Here is a 10,549-nt window from a genome sequence, read left to right on the forward strand (position 1 = left end):
AACCCGGCAGAGACTCAACAAAAAATGGAAACTTCAGGACAATATCAATGATGAAAATAGACGCAAAAATCTTCAATAAAATACTGGCAAACTAATTGCAACAGCACATCAAAAAGCTTATCCATCACGATCAAGTAGGCTTCATTCCAGGGATGCAAGGCTGGTTTAACATATGCAAGTGTATAAACATCATTCACCACATAAACAGAACCAAAGACAAAACCACATGATTATCTCAATAGATTCAGAGAAGACCTTCAACAAAATTCAACAGCCCTTTATGCTAAAAACTCTCAATAAACTAGGTATCAACGGAATGTATCTCAAAATAATAAAAGCTATTTATGATAAACCAACAGCCAATATCATACTGAATGGGCAAAAACTGGAAGCATTCCCTATGAAATCTGGCAGTATACAAGTATGCCCCCTCTCACCACTCCTATTCAATATAGTATTGGAAATTCTAGCCAGAGAAATCAGGCAAGAAAAAGAAATAAAGGGTATTCAATTAAGAAAGGAAGAAGTCAAATTCTCTCTATTTGCAGATGACATAATTTTATATTTAGAAAACCCTATCATCTCAGCCCAAAATCTCCTTAAACTGATAAGCAACTTCAGCAAAGTCTCAGGATACAAAATCAATGTGCAGAAATCACAAGCATTCCTATACACCAATAACAGACTTAAAGAGAGCCAAATCAAGAATGAACTGCCATTCACAGTTGCTACAAAGAGAATAAAATACCTAGGAATACAACTAACAAAGGATGTAAAGGACCTCTTCAAGGTGAACTACAAAACACTGCTCAACGAAATAAGAGAGGACACAAACAGATGGGGAAACATTCCATGCTCACAGTTAGGAAGAATCAATATAATGAAAATGGCCATAGGGCCCAAAGTAATTTATAGATTCAACACTATCCCCATCAAGCTACCAATGACCTTCTTCACAGAACTGGAAAAAACCACCTTAAACTTCATGTGGAACCAAAAGAGAGGCCACATAGCCAAGTCAATTCTAAGCAAAAAGAACAAAGCTGCAGGCATCATGCTACCTGACTTCAAACTATACTACAAGTCTACAGTAATCAAAACAGCATGGTACTGGTACCAAAAAAGAGATATAGACCAATGAAACAGAACAGAGGCCTTCGGAGGCAATGCCACACATCCACAGCCATCTGATCTTTGATGAACCTCACAGAAACAAGCAATGGGGAAAGGATTCCCTGTTTAATAAATGGTGTTGGGATAACTGGCTAGCCATGTGCAGAAAGCAGAAACTGGACTCCTTCCTGACACCTTATACTAAAATTAACTCCAGATGGATTAAAGACTTAAACATAAGACCTAACACCATAAAAATCTTAGAAGAAAACCTAGGCAAAACCATTCAGGAAATATGCATAGGCAAGGACTTCATGACTAAAGCACCAAAGCATTGGCAACAAAAGTCAAAATAGACAAATGGAACCTAATTAAGCTCCAGAGCTTCTGCACAGCCAAAGAAACAATCATTAGAATGAACTGGCAACCAATAGAATGGGAAAAAATTTTTGCAATATACCCATCTGACAAAGGACTTACATCCAGATTCTACAAAGAACTAAAACAGATTTACAAGAAAAAAAAACACACCCATTCAAAAGTGGGTAAAGGATATGAACACTTTTCAAAAGAAGACATATATGTGGCCAAGAAACATATGAAAAAATACTCATCATTATTGGTCATTAGAGAAATGCAAATCAAAACTACATTGAGATACCACCTCACGCCAGTTAGAATGACAATCATTAAAAAATCTGGAGAAAACAGACGCTGGAGAGGATGTGGAGAAATAGGAACACTTTTACACTGTTGGTGGGAGTGTAAATTAGTTCAACCACTGTGGAAAACAGTGTGGCGATTCCTCAAGGACCTAGAAATAGAAATTCCATTTGACCCAGCAATCCCATTACTGGGTATATATCCAAAGGATTATAAATCATTCTACTATAAGGACACATGCACACGAATGTTCATTGCAGCACAGTTTACAATAGCAAAGACTTGGAACCAGCCCAAATTCCCATCGATGATAGACTGGACAGGGAAAATGTGGTACATATACACCATGGAATACTATGCAATCATAAAATCGATGAGTCCGTGTCCTTCGTAGGGACATGGATAAACCTGGAAACCATCATTCTCAGCAAAGTGACACAGCAATAGAGAATCAAGCACTGCATGTTCTCACTCATAGGTGGGTGTTGAACAATGAGAACACATGGACAGAGCAAGGGGAGTATGACACACTGAGGTCTGTGTTGGGGGGATTAGGGGAGGGACAGTGTGGGGTAGGGAGTTGGTGAGGGATAACATAGGGAGAAATTCCAGATATAGGTGATGGGGATGGAGGGAGCAAACCACACTGCCATGTATGTACCTATGGAACAATTCTGCATGTTCTTTACATGTACTCCAGAAAAATGCAATAAAAAATAAATATGTATATATATATATATATATATATATATATATATATATATCTCCAAAATTTGTCAGTTAATTGTGAGTAAACAGAAAAATTGGGGGTGGAGATCCTTCCCTGTTGTTTAATAACGATACAAAAATGGATCTACACATTACTCTAGGCATAAGGCCAACTACTTACTAAGCTGAAGTACAAAACATTTGGAATGCAAATAATTATTTGAACACAATATTGAAGATTAAATTTTGCTCACCCAGGCAACAAAATCAGGAAAAGAGTCTTTAACCTTTGTTGAACTGGCAAACAATGTATCTACAGAAGACGAATAGCCCACCTATTGCCCTCTTAATGCTCTTTCTCTAAATGCTAAAATTGTTCAATGAAATAGTGGTATAGAGAAAAGATGCATTGGCTTAGAGGCAATCACATCTAGATTTGAATCCATGTATATGGTTACCTGTGTGATGTTGAGCAAGCTAACTTCTCTGAGCTTCATTTTCTTCATTTATAAAAGGGAAGGAGTTTCTAACTAACAGGTTTCTATGTGTATTAGAAATAGTGTGTATTAAGTGACTGTCACAGAACCTGGGATATATTAGGTGTTTGCTTATTGATGGTTATTATTATTTACCATAATTTCAGATGAAGACCATTCATGTATTTAGCTCATTTGAGTAAACAGAAAGACACACTGTACAAATGAGAGAGAAGTTTTGTCCCAGAACTTTTTGAGCCCTTTTAATGCATCATTTTTTTTAATAATTAAAACAATCCTTTTGAGGTAGGTATGATTGTCATCTGCTGAGGTTTTTAGTGATCAGAAAAGAGATATTCAGAGAGGTTAATTTAATTACTACTAGCAAAGTATCAAAGACAAGATTGCAACCCATATCATTAGCTTATACTAAAAAGCTGAACAAGTGCTATTGAGCAAAAGTGTTATTAAGTAATATAGTATGTTTTCATTTTATCTTTACAGCTGCTAAAACAAGTCACAGTCAGGCAATTTTCCCTACTCTGTAACTTTAACTCATTCACCAAATTTCATATCACCTATATAAAATTACAGATTTGGGAGAGAAGAGCCAACATGGCCAACTAGATGCAGCCTGGACAAGCAAACATCTTCCAATGAGAGACCAGGCCATTAGGAAGACTAGAACACTCTGAAAAGATCTTCAGAGAGAAGGCACTGGGAGTGGATGGAGAGAGAATGCAGAACCTAGGCTGAATGGGAATGAAACTGGGAATACTGTACCGGGCTTCTGAGCACTGGGACTCATTCGCGGCTCCCAGCAGCTCCTTGGAGAGGGGTAAATTAAACAGGTGAGGAGTGGCATGCTTTTGCCATAGACCTCTGAAATCCTAGTTTCAGGACACCCCCCACCCCAAGACTTTCATGGGCACTAGATCTGGAAGGGATAGCCGTTTGGAAAGGAGGCAGGGACAGGACTTGAGCCTGTGAGGAGCCCAGCAGGTCTGGAGTGGGAACAGCTGCAGTGAAGCATAGCCCTGGATACCTATCTCCTGAATCTCATCATGCTCCTCTAAGTGGCCTTGGCATTTTGTGACTGGACGGAACATGGCAGTCTTGCTTGTGGGAAGGGGACAGTTTGATCTGAGCACCCACAATCTGCTGGCTTAGACTGGGGTACCAGCCTTACCATGTGGGCTTGCAGTGTAGCCACAGATGCTCAACCTAGGTGTTTCCCAAGGGTATTCATCACAGCACTTTCACAGGCAGATTGTGCCTGACCACCAGAGAGCTTTGTAAGACTGGAACCTGCTAAGGTACAACCACCTACTTACAGCCTCCCCTAACCACAGGCTCCTCTTGCCACTTGGCTGGCATGTATTTGCCCATGGACACCCACCATAACTTTGCTGGTACACACACGCTGGCAGACCTCATCTCCTTTTCCCTGTTGATGCAAACAAGCATGCACAGAAACCATCACCCAGCCCTTGCAAGCTGGTACCCTGGCTCTACCAATGTGTGTTCACCCCTCTGTTCTGCCACTGCTAGCACAAGTGCATGCACAGACACCATACCCTGCCTCCAATGTATCCCATCCCTGCCACTGCACAAGAATCCTGCTGCACAGTGGCTCCTGATGGTATGCATACACAGGCAAGGATCCTGCTGCCACTGCCCTGACAAAGCACCACAGCTGTCACCCTTCATTGGAGTGTTATTGCCAGGGGACTGACTGGGAACATCTCAGCCACACTAGTGCAGCAGGTTTCTAACATCGAAAGACCAGCAAACAATGCCAAGGGCCAAATACCCTCCAAAGGTTATATCATGCAGTCCAAGGATGATGAACTAAGCCTTGGTCCCCTGAAATCTTTCAGTAGTGAAGACAACAAACTGAACTCAACTTTTACCACAAACAACCCCTCAAGAGTACCGAAGAAGCTAAAAGCAAAAGAAAAGGGAAAAAAAGCATCCAAAGGACAATAACTTTGAATGCTAAAGGATCATCAACCCACACAGAGAGAGAGAGAGAAAAAAAAAAAAAAAAACAGTGCAAAGACACTGGCAACACAAAAAGCCAGAGTGCTTTTTTACTTCCAAATGATTACACTAGTTTCCTAGCAAAGGTTCTTAACCAAACTGAAATGTTTGAAATGACAGACATAGGATTTAGAATCTGGATAGGAATGAAGATCATAAAGATTCAGAAGGTTGAAACCCAATCCAAGAAATCTAAGGAATCCAATTAAATGATACAAAAGATGAAAGAAGACATAGCCATTTAAAAAAGAATCAAACTTAACTTCTGGAGCTGAAAAATTCTCTACGAAAATGTTATACTACAATCGCAAGTGTTAATCAGCAATAGACCAAGTTGAGGAAACAATCTCAGAGCTTGAAGACAGATAATTTAAATAACTTAGTCAAAAAAAAAACTAAAGAAAAAAGTACAAAAAAATTAATGAAACCTCTGAGACATATGGGATTACATATCTGTAGCTCATTGGCATCCCTGAAAGAGAGGGAGAGAAAGCAAGCAACATAGAAAACATATTTGAGAATATTGCCACAATTTTTTTTTCAACCTTGCTGGAGAGTCTAACATTCAAACTCAGAAAATGAAAATAGGCACTGTGAAATACTATATAAGATGGCCATCTCCAATACATATAATCATCACATTCTCAAAGGTTAACAAGGAAAAAAATATGAAAGACAACTAGGGAGAAGGAGTAGGTCACATGCAAAGGGGAACTCACCAGTCTAACAGCAGACCTCTCAGAAAAACCCTACAAGCCAGAAGAGATTTGGGGCATATAATCAGTATTCTTAAGGAAAAGAAATTCCAATGAAAAATGTCATATCTAGCCAAACTAAGCTTCACAAGTGAAAAAGAAGTAAGATCCTTTTCAGACAAGCAAATGCTAAGGGAATTTGTTACCACCAGTTCTACCTTACAAGAAATCCTTAAGAAAGTGCTGAATATGGAAAGGAAAAATTATTACCGGCTGCCACAAAACCACACTTAAGCACAAAGACTGTTAACATTATAAAGCAACTACATAATTAAACCTACATAATAAAAAGTTAACATTACAATTACAGGAACAAATCTGCACATATTGATATTAACCTAGAATGTAAATGGGTAAATATCACACTTGAAAGACACAGAGTGGCAAGGTGTATAAAGAAACAAGAACCAAAAGTATGCTGTCTTTAAGAGACCCATCTCACATGCAATGACACCTGTAAGTTCAAAGTAAAGGGATGGAGAAATATTTAACAAGCAAATGGAAAAGAAACAAACACCAAACCAGGGTTTGATACTCCAACTTCAGACAAAACAAACTTTAAACCAACAATGATTAAAAAAGACAAAGAAGGGCATTACATAAGGGTAAAGGTTCAATTCAACAAGAAGATTTAACTGTTTTAAATATATATGCTATTAACACAATAGCACACAAATTAAAAATACAAGTTCTTAGAGAGACTTATGAAAACACTCAGCCACACAATAACAGTGGGAGAATTCAGCACCCCAGTGATAACAATAGATAGATCATTGAGGCACAAAACTAACAAAGATATTTGTGACCCGAACTTAACACTGAACCAAATGGACCTAACAGAGCTCTACAGAATTTTCCACACAAAAACGAAAGAATATACATTCTTCTCATCTGCATCTAGCAAAAACTCTACAATCGACCACACATAATTGGCCATGAAACAATTCTTACACACACTTCAAGCAAATATTCTTGATAAACATGGATGCAAAAATCCTCAACAAAATGATAGCAAAGTAAATTGAGAAGCACACCAAAAAGCTAACCCATCATGAATAAATAGGCTTTATCCCTGGGATACAACGTCGGTTCAACATACACAAATCAGTAAGTTATTTATCACATAAACAGAACTGAAAACAAAAAGAACATGATCATCTCAATAGATGCAGAAATGGCTTTTGGTAAAATCCAACATCCATTTATTTTGAAAACCCTCAACAAATTAGGCATTGAAGAAACCTATTTCAAAATAATGAGAGCCACCTAGGACAAACCCACAGCCAATGTCATAATGAATGGTCAAAAGGTGAAAGCATTCATCTTGTGAACCAGAACAAAACCAAATGCCTGCTCTCATGACTCTTATTCAACAGAGTACCGGAAGTCCTAGCCAGGGCAATCAGGAAAGAGAAAGAAATAAAAGACATCCAAATAGGAAGGGAGAAAGTCAAACTATCTGTTTGCAGAAAATACGATTTTATACCTAGAAAATATCATGGTCTTTGCCCCAAAGTTCACGGATATGATTTAAAAAAAAAAAAAAAAAAAAAACTTCAGTAAAGTTCCAGGATACAGATCAACATATTAAAATCTGTACCACTTCTATACATCAAGAACATTCAAGCTGAAAGCCAAATCAAGAATGCAATTTTATTCACCTTAACCACATAAAATAACTAGAAGTATAGCTAACAAGGGAGGTGAAAGATCTCTAGAATGAGAATTATAAAACACAGCTAAAAGAAATCAGAGATGACACAAATGGAAAAACATTACATGCTCATGGATAGGAAGAATCAATATTGCTAAAATGTCTATACTGCCCAAAGTAATCAACAGATTCAATGCTATTTCTATGAAATCACCAATGGCATTTTTCACAGAAATACTGAAAAGCATAAAATTAATATAGAACCAAAAAACAGCCTGGACAGACAAAGCAATCCTAAGCAAAAAACAATAAAGCTGGAGGCATCACATTACCTAACTTCAAACTATACTACACGTCTACATTAACCAAAACAGCATGGTACTGGTACAAAAACAGATATATAGACCAATGGAACAGGATAGACAACCCAGAAATAGATCTGCACTCCTACACCCATCTGATCTTCAACAAAGTTGACAAAAATTAGCAATGGGGAAAGAATTTCCTATTTAATAAATGGTGCTGGGATAACTGGCCACATTCAGAAGATTGAAATTAAACCCCTTTCTTATATCATATACAAAAACTAACTAATGATGGATTAGTGACTTAAATGTAAGACCTAAAACTATAAATGCCCTAGAAGAAAATCTAGGAAGTATCATTCTGAACTTAGGCCCTAGAAGAAAACCTAGGAAGTATCATTCTGGATTTAGGCCATGACAAAGATGTCATGATGAAGTCTCCAAGAGCAATTTTAATAAAAGCAAATATAGACAACTGAGACCTAATTAAACTAAAGAGCTTTTGCATGGCAAAAGAAATCATTAACAGATTAAACAAAAACCTACCTAATGGGAGAAAATATTTGCAAACTATGCATCTAACAAAGGCCTAATATCCAGAATCTATAAGGAATTTTAAAAAAGCAACAAGCAAAAAAAAAAAAAAAAAAAAAAAAACAAGCCCATTAAAAAATGTGCAAAAGAAATGAAGATACTTCTCAAAAGACAACATACACATGGCCAACAAGCATACAAAAAAGTACATATCATCATTAATCATCAAAGAAATGCAAATCAAAATCACAATGAAATACCATCTCATATCAGTTGGAGTAGCTACCATTAAAAAGTAAAAAAATAACAGATGTTGGCAAGGTTGCAGAACGCTTATACACTGCTGATGGGAATGTAAATTGGTTCAGCCATTGTGGAAAGCAGCATGGCAATTTCTCAAAGAACTTAAAATTACCATTTGACCCAGCAATCCCTCCATTTGGTATTCACACAAAGAAATGTAAGTTATTCTACATTAAAGACACATGCACACATATATTTATTGCAGCACTATTCACAATAGCAAAGACATAGGATCAACATAAATGCCCATCAGTGGTAGATTGTATAAAGAAAATGTGGTATATAAACAACAGGAATTACTATGCAGCCATAAAAAAGAATAAGATCATGTCCTTTGCAGCAACATGGGTGAAGCCGTAAGCCATTATCCTAAGCAAACTAATGGAGGAACAGAAAACCAAATACCAATTATTCTCATTTATAAATGGAAGCTAAACATCGAGTACACATGGACATTAAGAAGGGAATAACACATACTGGGTCGTGCTTGAGGATGGAGGATGGGAGGAAATGGATTGACTGGGTCCTATGCTTATTACCTGGGTGACAAAATAACTTGTACACCAAACTCCCATAAAATACAATTTACCTAGATAACAAACCTGCACATGTACCCTTGAAACTAAAATAAAAGTTAAAAAAAGAAAAGAAATTGTCTCTTGACCAATCTATTTGGGTGAATAACCATTGGCACTAGAACATTACATAACTACATTATAGAATTATACTGTAATGCAGACTGCTTTGTAGAAAGGTTTTTTGGTATGTCAACTTCTGAATATTTTCAACATCACCTAAGTTGGTCCTATATAATGCTAAATTCTTTTTTGTACAAGTGAAGTGGGACTCTCTACAAAAGAAAAATAAATTCAGCAGCCTTTGAAAGAAATGAAAGAGAAAAATCGAGTCACACCAAAATAATAATTTCTTTCTAAACACTTGAAGCTCCTGCACACTTTCCCAAGCAAATATTTGCAAGAGAATGTTTGACAATTAAACGTTGCTTCCTTTCTTTAGTGGTGGATATTCTGGATATTCAGTAAAAAACAACCTGTCAAGATGACAAATGAATCTAATATAAGCTAAAACAAAATGAAAGCAATAAACCAATGAGCTTCTAATTCTTCTCATGTGAACATCACACTGTATGTGGGATTAGCTGAAGTTTAATCAGATTTTTTTTAATAGACTTGTCACTGAAAAGAAAGAAACCCACTTTCAGAGCCATTGGAATGACCTAATTCCTGAGACCAGATGATTTCAACAATACTTGCTACTTATAACTGTATGCAGAAAATGTATCTTGCTTTGCATCAAGGTCCTTGTGATGCTTAACATTGAGTGTCAACTTGATTGGATTGAAGGATGAAAAGTATTGTTCCTGGATGTGTCTGTGAGGGTATTGTCAAAGGAGATTAACATTTGAGTTGGTGGACTGGGAGAGGTAGACCTATCCTCAATCCAGGTGGGTACCATCTAATCAGCTACCAAGATGGCTAGGATATAATCAGGCAGAGGAATGTGGAAGGGTTGAAGAACTAGATTGGCTAAATCTGCCAGCCTTCATCTTTCTCTCATGCTGGATACTTCCTTCCCTCAAACATTGGGCTCCAAAAGTTCTTCAGCTTTTGGACTCTTGGACTTACATCAGTGCTTTGCCAGGGGCTCTGGGACCAACCGTAGACTGCACTGTTGGCTTCCCTACTTTTGAGGTTTGGGGACTCAGACTGGCTTCCTTGCCAGTCAGCTTGCAGACCATCTGTTGTGGGACTTTACTTTGTTATTGTATGAGTCAATACTCCTTAACAAATACCCCTTTATATATACATCTATCCTATTATTTTTTTTCCCCTCTAGAAAACTCTGACTCATACAGTCCTCACTGCTCTCAATGTTGATTCTGCCCTAGCTTAGCCATCTAGTTAGCCATTGCTCACTATCCTTTGCTGTTTGATCTTTAATCTCAGGGTGTTTAAATCTATCAACCTATTAACT

Source organism: Aotus nancymaae, unplaced genomic scaffold (assembly GCF_030222135.1).
Source record: "Aotus nancymaae isolate 86718 unplaced genomic scaffold, 86718_ANA_hifiasm-v0.15.2.pri h1tg000004l, whole genome shotgun sequence".
Lineage (NCBI taxonomy): Eukaryota > Metazoa > Chordata > Mammalia > Primates > Aotidae > Aotus > Aotus nancymaae.